The following is a 13,556-nucleotide window of genomic DNA, read 5'->3' on the forward strand; positions in this document are numbered from 1 at the left end:
CTGGGCTTAAACGTTGCAGACTGATAACAATGACTATACTAAATTTTCTGTTTAACTATATACGGCATAACATATATACAATTCACATTATGAGCTTTATAGTTGGTAATCTGCATACCTGGCCGGTAATTGACCCTGGGTACTACGCTGTGATCTACGTAATAGCGGTGTCTCTTCATGTGGTGTACTACTGTCTACTGCGGATGTAGTATCTGCCCGCTCTGCTAAAGATAATTCCACGACTATGGAGTTGGCAAGTCCACCGTGAATGGGATTACTCTGACCAGGAATCTGTTCTTCCTGGCCTGGAACCTCCTGTAGTACGGGGTCAGCCTCCTCCTGTCTTGGGACTTCTGGTATTGGGTTCGGTGTTGGGTAAAAGGCCACCATGGGAACCACTACTCCACCATGGTATGTTAGTAGGGTTTTGGGAAAGTCTCCTATACAGGTGTGATACATTTCCTCTTCTTTTTCCTTTACTGGTTGGACCTGCATGGGTTGAATAACTTCTGGTTCTGGCTGGACAACTTCTGGCTCTTTCAATGCTTCCGGACATAATTTAAGATTGTCTCTTGACACTAGTACAGATGTTAAGCCTCCGTTTTTGCTAATGAGACACATTTTAGGATTATCCATTCTTGTTGGTAAAACTGTGTAGGGTACGGCTTCCCACTGATTGTCTAGTTTATTGGTTCGACGGTTTCTCTTGAGCACTTGATCACCCGGTCTTAATGGGGTCGCTAGAGCATTCTGGTTGAAAGTTCGCTCTTGTCTTTCTCTAGTTTGCTGAAGGCTTCTTTCCACACTCTCTTGCACTTGGCGATACTGCTTTTGCCGTATGATATCCCAATTGGAGTCTTGAACTTCTGCGTCTGGTTTCAGAATTCCCATTTCTAGATCGATTGGTAATTGGCCGGGTCTTGCACGCATAAGATAAGCTGGGGTGCAGTTGGTGGAGCTCACCGGGACATGATTATACAGATCCACCAAGTCAGGCAATTTCTCTGGCCATTGATTCCTTTCTGTCTCAGGTAAAGTCTTTAGTAGGTCTATTACAATATGGTTCATCTTCTCGCATAAGCCGTTTGTTTGTGGATGATAGGCCGTCGTCCTGATCTTTTTGCAACCATACATATTACAGAATTCTCTGAAGATCTCTGATTCAAAGGCTGTACCTTGGTCGGTGAGAACCTGTTCCGGATATCCATGGGGTCTACAAAAGTACGTTTGGAATGCTTTGGCTGCTGTTTTTGCTGTCAGATCTTTTACGGGTACTACTACCAAGAAGCGTGAATAATGGTCCACGATGGTCAAGGCATAGACATAGCCGGACCGGCTTGGTGTCAACTTCACGTGGTCCATGGCTACAAGTTCAAGTGGTTGTTTGGTGATTAAGGGCTGCAGTGGTGCTCTTTGGTTCTTTTGATCGTTTCTTCTGAGGTTGCACGGGCCACAATTTCTGCACCACTGTTCGATTGATTTTCTCATCCCGACCCAATAAAATCTTTCTCTTAGAAGTACTTCTAACTTTTTCCAACCGAAGTGACCAGCACCATTGTGGTAAGCTTCGAGGACCATCTTCACATCTTGTTTAGGCACAATAATCTGCCAAACCAATTCATGTGTTTTCGGATTGGTGTATCTTCTACAGAGCTTCCCTTGATACAGGAACATATTGCCTCTCTCTTTCCAGAGTTGATGCGTCTCTTCTGGGGCATCCTCATCGGGATATGCACTTTGCTCAGTCAACAGTTCCTTCACCAACTTCACAGCCGGATTGCTGTCTTGGGTGTCAGCCCATCTATGGTGTGCTAACGGATTAAAATTCACCTCTTGTTGTTTCTGATAGGTACTTGACTGATGATGTTTTGCCTTGGGACGATGGAAGGCTGGTAGTTCAATTTCTTCAAGCTCCCCCGTTTCCTCTTCTACATCTCTCAAGTGTGGCATCCGGGATAGGGCATCGGCATTTCCATTCTTGCGACCTGCTCGATACTTGATTATGAAGTTGTAATTAGATAACCGGGCTATCCATCGCTGTTCTAACGCACCTAATTTGGCTGTGTCCAGGTGGGTCAACGGATTGTTGTCAGTATAGACAATAAATTCTGCAGCGGCCAGATAGTGTTTGAAACGCTCCGTCACAGCCCAAACTACTGCCAGTAGTTCCAATTTGAAGGAGCTGTAATTTTCTGAATTTCTTTCAGTAGGCCGGAGCTTTCTACTTGCAAAGGCGATGACTTTCTCCCGACCTTCTTGCTTTTGTGACAGCACCGCTCCTAGTCCCACATTACTGGCATCGGTGTAGAGGATGAAAGGTTTATGGTAATCTGGGTATGCCAGAACCTCTTCTCCGGTTAGTGCCTTCTTTAGTTGTTCAAAGGAGTCTTCCCTTTCGTCGTTCCACTGAAAAGGAGGGTTTCGGTTTGAAGGTTTCTTCGTCTGCCCTACCAAGGTGTCTTGCAAGGGTGCTGCCAACTTGGTAAATCCTTTTATAAATCTGCGATAGTAACCCACCAATCCCAGGAATTGTCTCACTTCTTTTGCGCTGGTAGGTCTTGGCCAATCCGTTATGGCGCATATTTTCTCGGGATCTGGTGCTACTCCCTCCGAACTCACGATGTGTCCCAGGTACTGTACCTTTGGCTTGAGAAGGTGACATTTGGATGGCTTGACTTTCATGCCATACCTGGATAAGGCTTCGAACACTTCTGCCAGGTCTATTAAGTGTTGTTCGTAAGTCTTTGAGTAGACGATCACATCATCTAGGTACAGGAGGACGGTCTCAAAGTTCTTGTGTCCGAGGCAGCATTCCATCAGCCGCTGGAAGGTACCGGATGCGTTGCAGAGTCCGAACGGCATGCGATTAAATTCACATAGACCCATTGGTGTGGTGAATGCCGTCTTTTCCTTATCTCTCTCAGCCACAGGGACTTGCCAATACCCGCTTGTTAAGTCTAAGGTGGAAAAATAATTAGCAGATTTCAAAGCAGTTAAGGACTCTTCTATCCTAGGCAAGGGGTAGGCGTCTTTATGGGTGATGTTATTAATCTTCCGGTAGTCTACGCACATTCTCATGGTTCCGTCCTTTTTTTTGACAATCACTAGAGGGGCCGCCCAGGGGCTACAGCTGTCTCTTATTACCCCGGCCTGTTTCATTTCCCTCAGCATATCTTTTGCACATTGATAGTGAGCGGGCGGTATGGGTCTATATCTTTCTTTTATTGGGGGATGGTCACCTGTGGGGATTGTGTGTTCTACCCCTTCTATCCGTCTGAAGTCCAATGGGTGTTTACTGAAGACTTGTTCATATTCCGTCACTAGCCTATACACCCCTTGTTTTTGATGGGTATGTATTGAATTTATGCCCACGTGTAGCTGTTGACACCAATCCTCCATTTCTCCATCTGAGCCATTGCCTTCCACCTGACAGGTTGGTTCTAAGGGCTCAATGGTTGTGATGGCATTGTTGTCAACAGTATATAGCTTTGCCATTGTAGCATACCTTGGCAAAGTGACCTCTTCCTCTCCACAGTTCAAAAGTCGTACCGGCACTCGTCCCCGGTGTACCTCGACTATCCCTCGTGCTGTGAGTATAGTGGGCCTGCTGTCGGTGTACACTGGTTCTATTAAGGCTTGATAATCTCGTCCCTTAGTACCAATGGCTGCTCTACACCATACCAGCATTTCTGTTTTTGGTGGGATTACAATAGACGTTGGATCACTTACCCTCACACTGCCGATTTCTCCACCTGCAACTTCTACCTGTTGCCTTAACATCAATACTTTTATTTCCCTCCGGAGAACTCTCTGCTGGCAGGATTGGGCAGTTTCAGCAATTTGCTGTAAGACAGAAATGACTTCGGAAAAGCAGTTCTCTAACACATTCATTCCTATCAATACAGTTGGTTCACAGTTCCGCCGGTCAACATCAACAACAATTATACCCTGTTTCTTCAGTTCTACTTTACCAATCTTTATGGTCATCTCCCTGAATCCTAGTTTCGGTACCAACTTACCATTACTGGCCCATATATCTAGTTCAACATCAGAGGGCCCTTTATCAATATCTGCATCAGCCCAGTACCTCTTATAAAGGATATACGGTATAGATGAAATCTGGGAACCTGTGTCCAGCAAAGCGTTGAGGGGAATTCCGTCCAGCACGATAGGGATAATGGGTCGTCCTCCGATGTACCTGTCGTGCCAGGGTGTTGGGCCTTGAAAGTTCATTCCTGCGAAGCGGCCCGCATTCCCAGGGGATTCCCGTTTAAATCACAATCTCGTGCAAAGTGGCCCGGCTGCTGGCAACGGCGGCAAATGGGCTGTCCATCTGGTTGGTAGCGGTCGCGGGGTCGTCCTCTCCATGTCGGGTATCTCCGGGGTCTCATCCATGGAACATCCTCTCTACAGTTTGCCAACTCCATCTTGTGTCCTCTCATCTCCTGCATGGTTTTAGCCATTGAAGCAACAACATCAGCTAAAGAGTCAAGCTTTTGTTGAAGAGCCTCATTAGTACTGGGCCCCAGGGGCTTAGCAATGGCCCCAGACATAGCTGATGTCACTGGCACTCTCTGTTGTTGAGGTGCCTCTGCCATGGGTTGCGCAGGATCCTGATCCCGAGGTGCCTCTGCCAGCTGGAGACGTATAGCGCTCTCCTTTAATTGGGCAAATGTCAATTCAGGGTTCTTAAAAACAAGCATGCTCACATGCCCCCGGTGAGAAGGGGTGTAGAGTCCCTCAATAAATTGATCTCTTAGCAGTTTATCCGCTCCGGTGTTAAAAATGGGTTCAGCCAGTGTAAGTGATTTAAGGGCTTCCTGCAGGTTTAAGGCAAAGTCTCTCACGCCCTCATTAGCTTTTTGTTTGCAATTAAAGAATCGTATTTTAGCTTTGCTGCTGGCCGTGGTTTCAAATGTAGCTTTTAATCCAGCAAATATGCGTTCAACAGTGCCTTTTAGATCAGCTGCCCATGCTGTGACTTCTCGCTTAGCATGGCCACTTAACTGCATCATCAGGAGACTAACACGCTGAACTTCACCCACAGGGAACATGTCAAAATGGGCCAGCATCTTTTCTCTGAAATCGTCAAGGGTATTAGGCTCACCTTCATACATTGGAAGCCATGGGCCACCCGGGGTATATGGCATCAGCACCGGCATGATGGGCGCCACTCCTTGCACCGCTGCGCTGCCGGACTGTCTTTCAGCTGCATTAGCGTTGCCGGGTGCTGCGGCGTCTCCGTGCTGCGACATACTGTGCCCCCTTAGTTAATCCGGACCCTTCCGGTCCTCCGCTTCCGTCGGGATAGTGTAGATTCGTTCCACTGTGCAGCAGGATCGATTTTCCCCTTGCTCTGATGTCAGAGCGCTCAGCTTGGTGCCGCCCACAATGACACGCCCCCTGCTGCTCCCACCCACCGCGCTCTGTAATGGCGGATTCTGAAGTTTTTCAGTTAGACTGGGGCTCAGGTGATGGCGTAGCTCAATTAACAGTCTCGTGCCTAACGGTTATGAAGTGATTACCTCAGGGGATGGCGGCCATCTTTACTCCATTATAACCAATGGGGAAAAGTCACTTTCAATAGTTTTCAATGGGGAATGGATTTTTGTTTAATAAAGTCAATTTTCAAGATTTTTCATCCCAGTTTTCACAGTTTTGGGCTCCAATCACGGCACACAATACCCGGTATACGGGCTGGCTAGATCCTGTTCGTGACGCCAATTGTGACGCCCAGGAGACCGGGATACCCAGCACCGGACCAATGGAGTCTGTCTCTTGAGGGGGATGTCACGGGTGGCTTGACTCGGTGCTGTGGCCTCAGGCAATGCACAGTGTAAGGGGTATCATGAGGGGACAGGCACTTACTTGATCAGCAGCAGGTTCTCCCAGCGGTGACGATCCCGATCCTGGATAGATGGCTATTGTCCAAATGAAAGACTGAGGCACTGAAACGTTTAACCAGTTTACTTTAACATAAAAGGATTTACAACCAGTCCTATCACCGGAGTCTGTATGGGAACTCTGAGTTACTTTGACCCTGCCGGGGTCTTCGCCTCTTATTGTGCGCAATTTCTGTGTGGCCCTGCTGCTGTATGTGAACTGGCTGCCGGCCCAATCTGTCCCCTCCGGGTCCTGGTTCGACAGGCAACCCGAGTCCTTTTATCGGTTTACCCCCTCTGGGAGTACCGCTGAACTCTGTGTCTGTTGCTGCGTCCGGCCCTAGTGAAGCTGATATCACCTCACGTTTTTCCGGTTGCTGTATTATATATAATGAATACAGCCACGGATCCGGTATCCGTCTTTGCGCCTGTTCTGGGTAGTGATTAATGCTACCCGGTTCTCACAATGTCCTTTTTCTCTATCCCTCTTCTCCTCAGGCCGGTGATTTCGGCCTGGAAACCGTCATAGGGCTGTTAGAAATTCAGCTGTATGACCTCTCACTATCAGCTCCTTAGCCCAACTGCCATTTCTTCTCTCAGACCAGAATGGATTAAGGGGAGTCTCTGGAGCTCCCCCTTCTAGCCGGAGGTGGTAGTGCAGTCTTGCTATTTTAGTATTTGTACTTACTGTCAGTAACTATTTTTGTGGCAAATACCCCTAGGGGTGCCACATTAGCAACAGTTACAAAACAGAAGTGAAAGTCTTGCTGCTTCCACAAGAGTCCCTTGGACACTTTGCTCGCGCCATTAGGCCCCTTCGGTGTTGAGTTGGAAGACACTGGTGAACATTTGTAAGAATCTTTCCATACTGTCACGGACGTGGTTTGTGGAACCACTGTGCCCCGCACTGCGGAGAGCCTGGGGTTAGACTTGGCTCCCGATGAACGCCAGGTGCCACTCCAGGATAGACCAACAATCACGCAGCAGCTGGACTCAGAAGGACGGACTGGATGGAGCAGCAGGTAGAGCTTGTATCAAAGTTCAGCTGACCAAGTTCATATCCGAGTGCAGCAGGTAGGAATCACAATAGAGTGCAGCAAGCAGGACTTGCATCTGAGTGCAAGTAGGATTTGTATCTGAGTGCAACAAGCAGGATTACTACTTGGAGTGCAGCAGGCAGGATTTGCATCTGAGTGCAGCAAGCTTGATTTGTACTTACAGTATAGCAAACAGGACTTTCACTGGTATGCGACCTTTCACAACATAGACTGTAAACAGGAAGGTTGCTCAGGCACCTCCTGAGAGAAACCAACTGCAGTGCAGGTGAGTGAACTGACCCTGCCTGTCAGAGCAGGGACCCAGCGTGGTGCTAACACATACACATTCCTCCAGACACACTTAGATCTGTTCAAGGAGAAGTTGATTACCTCAGACACTCCTTCTCTCCTCAGATGAGTCATTAACCCCTTGATGACTGCCAATACACCTTTTAACAGCGGCAGTCAAGGGTACTTAAACCACAACCCCGCTTTTTAATGGCGCTGAGGCTTAAGTGTATAGCACCCCCCAGATTCGGTGTTGCAATTGCCAGATTTTCCATTTAATCGCTCTCACCTCTGATGTGATCGCACATCAGAGGAGAGAGATAGGGTTCCCAATCACATTTCCCCCCCCGGTAGCTCTGGTGTCCAGGCATCCCTCCATGAAGTCCCGCGGGCTGCCGGCATCTTCTTCCGGGAGACAATGGTGGGTGCATGTGCCATGCGCCCGCTGAGATCTGCCGGCTGGCACCCGGAAACAATAGTAAATTTTTCCTATTGGTTCATTTTGATCACTGTGATAGACCCATATCACAGTGATCAAAATTAAAAAAAAAAAAGTAAATAAACACCCCTTTATCACCCCTTTAGTTAGGGAAAAATAATAAAATAAAAAATATATTTATTTCCATTCTTCCATTAGGGTTAGAGTTGGACTAAAGTGAGTTGGGCTAAAGTTAGAGTTAGGGTTAGGGTTAGGTTTGGGATTAGGGGTGTTTTAGGGTTAGGTTTGTGGTTAGGGTTATGGTTAGGGTTGGGATTAGGGTTAGGGGTGTGTTTGGGGTTAGGGAGGTGGTTAGGGTTATGGTTAGGGATGGGTTGTGGTTAGGGTCGGAGTTAGAATTTGTTTTTTTTCACTGTTTAGGTACATCAGGGGGTCTCCAAACACGACATGGCGCCACCATTGATTCCAACAAATTTTGCGTTCAAAAGTCAAATGGTGCTCCCTCCCTTCAGAGCCCTGCCATGCACGCAAACAGTGGTTTACCCCCACATATGGGGGCTATCAGTATACTCAGGACAAATTGCACAACTTTGGGGGACTAGTTTCTCCTGTTACCCTTGGGATAATAAAATTTTGGGGCGAAAAGATTATTTTTGTGGAAAAAAATATGATTTTTTATTTTCACGGCTCTACGTTGTAAACGTCTGTAAAGCACTTGGGGGATCAAAGTGCTCACAACACATCTAGATAAGTTCCTTGGGGAGTCTGGTTTCCAAAATGGTGTCACTTGTGGTTTTTTTCACTATTTAGGCAGGTCAGGGGCTCTCTAAACGCGACATGGTGTCCGATCTCAATTCCAGACAATTCTGAGTTGAAAAAGTCAAACAGCGCTCCTTCACTTCCAAGCTCTGCCATGCACCTAAACAGTGGTTTACCCTCACATATGGGGTATCGACGTATTCAGGAAAAATTGCACAACAACAGTTGGGGTTCATTTTCTCTTTTTACACTTGTGAAAATAAAAAAATTGGATCTGAAGTAATATGTTTGTGAAAAAAAGTTAAATGATCATTTTTTTCCTTCCACATTGCTTCAGTTCCTGTGAAGCACACAAAGGGTTAATAAACTTCTTGAATGTGGTTTTGAGCACATTGAGGGGTGCTGTTTTTAGAATGGTGTCACTTTTGAGTATTTTCTGTCATATAGACCCCTCTGACTTCAAATGTGAGATGGTCCCTAAAAAATGGTTTTGTAAATTTTGTTGTAAAAATGAGAAATTGCTGGTCAACTTTTAACCCTTATAAATTCCTAACAATACAAAAAAAATTGTTTCCATAATTGATGCTGATGTAAAGTAGATATGTGGGAATTGTTATTTATTCAGTATTTTGTGTGACATATCTCTCTGATTTAAGGGCATAAAAATTAAAACTTTGAAAATTGTAAAATTTTCAACATTTTTGCCATATTTCCGTTTCTTTCATAAATAAACGCAAGTCTTATTGAAGAAATTTTACTGCTAACATGAAGTACAATATTTCATGAAAAAACTCAGAATCAGTGGGATCCATTGAAGCATTCCAGAGTTATAGACACATAAAGTGACAGTGGTCAGAATTGTAAAAATTGGTCCGGTCATTAAGCAGCAAATTAGCTCTGTCATTAAGGGGTCAATTTCCTGCGATCCTTAAGAATGTCCAAATCCAAGTCCATTAATTTTTACTTTCTTGATACTTTTTCTAGAACAATAATGCTTTGGAGGACATAACAAAACAGGCGAAGATAGAAACGGCCGCAGCCATCTCTTAAAAACATAACCACAAGTATATTTTAAAAACAGACTAAAACCACTATTTGAATTAAAAAGCTTAAAACAAAAACAGAAGAATTTTACATGTAAAAACATGTTTAAATCCGGGACATCTTTACCACCATTTTGATGTCTCTTGTACATTTCTGTGCGCTTTTATTTTTCCATCTTTGAGCCCCAAATAAGCATAAATATACAACGGGTCAGTTTTTTAGGCATTAGATCCGAGGGAGGGTACACCATTGCAACATATAACATCATTGGCAATAAAACGGACTTAATAATTAGAACTTTCCCTTCGATTGACAAACTTTTCAAATTCCAGAAAGATAATTTCCTCACCATTTTTTCCTGTTCCTCCTCCCAACTCACATGCCCATCATTTTCTTTATTAAAAGTGACACTAAAATTTTAACATTATCCTGCTTCATTTTGAATGCTGGTAGGCCAACTACATCCCAAGTACCAATTGTCAAACGCCCAGTTTTATTAAAATTTAACTTAAAACCTGAGGCCTGACTAAAAACGTTGGTGCACCTCACCACCCTCCGGAGGAAAGCAGGGTCCGTGCAGATGGCGGTAACATCATCTATATATTCAAAGACTTTAATTTGAGCCCTCTTCCACCAAGAACAGGCTCCCCTCGTATTACTTTGTTTTTCCTGATCTGGAATAAAAAAGGCTCCATTGCACAAATAAACAGGATTGGGGACAGCGGGCACCCCTGCTTCGCTCCGGATTCCAACAGTATCTCACGTGTTAAAAAAACATTAACAGAGATCTGACAAAATGACTTCTTATATAAAATCATGATACGAGACACAATAAAATCTGGGATCGCCATCTCTTTTTAAAACACTACAAAGGTACTTATGCGATACCCTGTCAAACGTCTTGTCAAAGTCCAGCGCCAACAGGGCTACATTTTGACCACAGTCTTTAGTATACCATATTGTAGCTCTAATAACAATTAGCACTTCTGTGATACTCCATCCTGGTTCACTACACACTTGTTCAGGTTGTATCAATCTGTCAATTACCATTTTAAGCCGACATGCAATAATTTTGGCAAAAACTTTATGGTCCATATTAAGAAGGGTGATAGGCCTCCAATTTGTGAGGTTCTCACGAGTCCCTTTTTTCTTAAAAATCAAGGACTCTATCCCCCTCCTCCATGCCGTAGACAACTGTTCACACTCAAACACCTCTTTAAAAAGTGCAAAAAGATTATCTTTTAAAATGTCCCAGAAAGTCAGATAAAACTCTACAGGAAGACCATTTGCACCTGGGGCTTTACCTCTTAAAAAACTTTTAAAAATACTAAAAAGTTCTAAGTCAATATCCCATACTAAAAATTCCTGATCTGATTGATTAAGTTTAACATCTAAGGCATTAAGAGCATCTTGTAAAAAAGAATCAACACTTTTTTTTCACTAAAAAGAAGTTTAACCCTGATGAAGAGGGCCAGAGCCCTTGAAATGCATTGGTTGGCTGACTAGCTATACTAGCACACCTGTCCTCTTTAGCCCTGTAGCGTGGTGACATCACCAGTAGCTCCACCCACCCTCTCCGACCGCTACATCAGCCCTGCATCCGGCTGGGGCACCCGAGGTCTCGTGGTCGCGCAGCTTCTGCCGCCACTCTCTCCTTAACCCACCGCTCTGCGGTACACCTAGTACCTGGTGAAACCCTGATTTGTCCTGCTGAGTTTAACTGTCTTTGCCCGTGTCTGTTCATTCCTCTCTTCCCGACCGACTCTGTGTTTCCCTGTGTGTTTGGATTCCCCGGTACTCAACTCTGCTTTGGCTCTGACCTGATTCTGTCTCCTCCTTCTGATACTTCTTCTACGGACCGGTAAAAACCTTTTGGCGCTCCTCTGACTCTTTGTTTGGAATTCCCTTTTTGTACTACGCTACTCTCTGGTATCGACCAGGCTTGTTTGACTTGTTTTGACTTGGTAGTAGCCTTGCTGCAGTTCTGGTCTGCTCTGAGCAGGATTTCAGCCCTCTCTCCACTCTGCTGCCATCTAGTGGAGTTTGCATTTACCTGCAGAGCTGTAGCGTGACAAACAGTATCATTGTGCTTGATTGTCCAGCAAGCTCGCCTGACCTTAACCCCATAGAATCTATGAGGTATTGACAAGAAGAAGGTGAGAGACACCAGACCCAACAATGCAGACAAGCTGAAGGCTGCTATCAAAGCAACCTGGGCTTCCATAATACCTTAGCAGTGCCACAGGTTGATCACCTCCAGCAATATTAACAGAAATAAACACTTGAAATAGATCACTCTGTAATGACTATATAATATATGAGTTTCACTTTTTGTATTGAAGAACTAAAATAAATTATGCTCCATAGGCCCATTCAGCATAAGAGAGACCAGCCAGCTGAGACCAGCCAATGGAGGCACCCACCCTGTTGTACACCTCCGTATTAAGGAGACAACAAAGCAGTAAGTGGTCCATGCTTTCCAGCATGGTACCACCATGCTCCCGACAACAGTTCCTGTTCTCAGAGCTCCTACACTTCAGATTGTCCCTCACACACAGTTTCCTATGGAAGCAGCGCCAAGCCAAGTCCCAAGACTTCGAGAGGATCCTGACAGAATTTAGAAGATGCAAATCCACCCCAAGATCTCTACTTGGGCGATCCCTGAGAGCCAGAGGCCCAACAGAACCCTATTGTCAAGTAGTTTCCTCAGCAGAGTCCTAATCTCCCACATTCCCAGACCCCACTGGTGAATTACCTTCAGAACCAAGGTAGAGTAAGCCGGAAGATGTCCATGTGATGTGTGAAGATCCTTCACTTGCCCTCCTGTCTCCCATTCCTGGAAGAAAGGCTGAAACCATCCCCTACAGGAGAATACCCATGGAGGAGCCCTCTCTTTCCAGAGGTTTGCAATGTTGATCTTAACGAAGGTATCCACAAGGAACACCACAGGATTGATCATACCCAACCCTCCTAGTCTCCTTGTATGGTAAGTAACCTCCCTTTTGTCCAGGTTCAGTCTATTCCCCCATAACAGTTGGAAGAACAAACTGTAAACCCGAGTCCAGAGAGACTGCGGCAAGATGCACACACTGCCCAGATAAATCAGTAAAGGGAGCAGGTAAGTTTTGATCAGGTTTACCCTTTCCCTTAGGGTCAAAGACCAACCCTTCCATTGGTTCACTGTTGTGAATTCTGTGGCAGAGCTCCCTCCTGTGGTCACAAGTGGTACTTCGGCTGATTCTCTCTGTGAGCTTCCGTTGGTGGAGGAGAGTGGTACTGCGGCTTCTGAGTTTCCTTCCTCAGGTGATGTGGTGAAGTCATTAGGTGCTGCTCTATTTAACTCCACCTAGTGCTTTTATCCTGGCCTCCAGGCAATGTTCTAGTATTGGACCTGTTTCCTCCTGGATCGTTCCTGTGGCCTGCTGCTCTGCATAGCTAAGTTCCGCTTTGCTATTTTGTTTGCTGTTTTTTTCTGTCCAGCTTGTCTATTTGTTTTTTCCTGCTTGCTGGAAGCTCTGGGACGCAGAGGGTGTACCTCCGTGCCGTTAGTTCGGTACGGAGGGTCTTTTTGCCCCCTTTGCGTGGTTTTTGTAAGGTTTTGTGTTGACCGCAAAGTTACCTTTCCTATCCTCGCTCTGTTCAGAAAGTCGGGCCTCACTTTGCTAAATCTATTTCATCTCTACGTTTGTCTTTTCATCTTTACTCACAGTCATTATATGTGGGGGCTGCCTTTTCCTTTGGGGTATTTCTCTGAGGCAAGGTAGGCTTATTTTCTATCTTCAGGCTAGCTAGTTTCTCAGGCTGTGCCGAGTTGCATAGGGAGCGTTAGGCGCATTCCACGGCTGCCTCTAGTGTGGTTGGAGAGGATTAGGGATTGCGGTCAGCAGAGTTCCCACGTCTCAGAGCTCGTTCTATGTTTTTGGGTTATTGTCAGGTCACTGTATGTGCTCTGACCTCTATGTCCACTGTGGTACTGAATTACCAGATCATAACAGTACTGGAGGCCCAAAGTACTAATGATTCCCAATAGAGGGAAAAAAGAAGTTCTGAGACCATTTTTTTTCTTTGCACTGTGTTTTGCCTTTTTTTTCCCCTAGACATTTGGGT

This window comes from Ranitomeya imitator, chromosome 2, assembly GCF_032444005.1.
Source record: "Ranitomeya imitator isolate aRanImi1 chromosome 2, aRanImi1.pri, whole genome shotgun sequence".
Classification (NCBI taxonomy): Eukaryota; Metazoa; Chordata; class Amphibia; order Anura; family Dendrobatidae; genus Ranitomeya; species Ranitomeya imitator.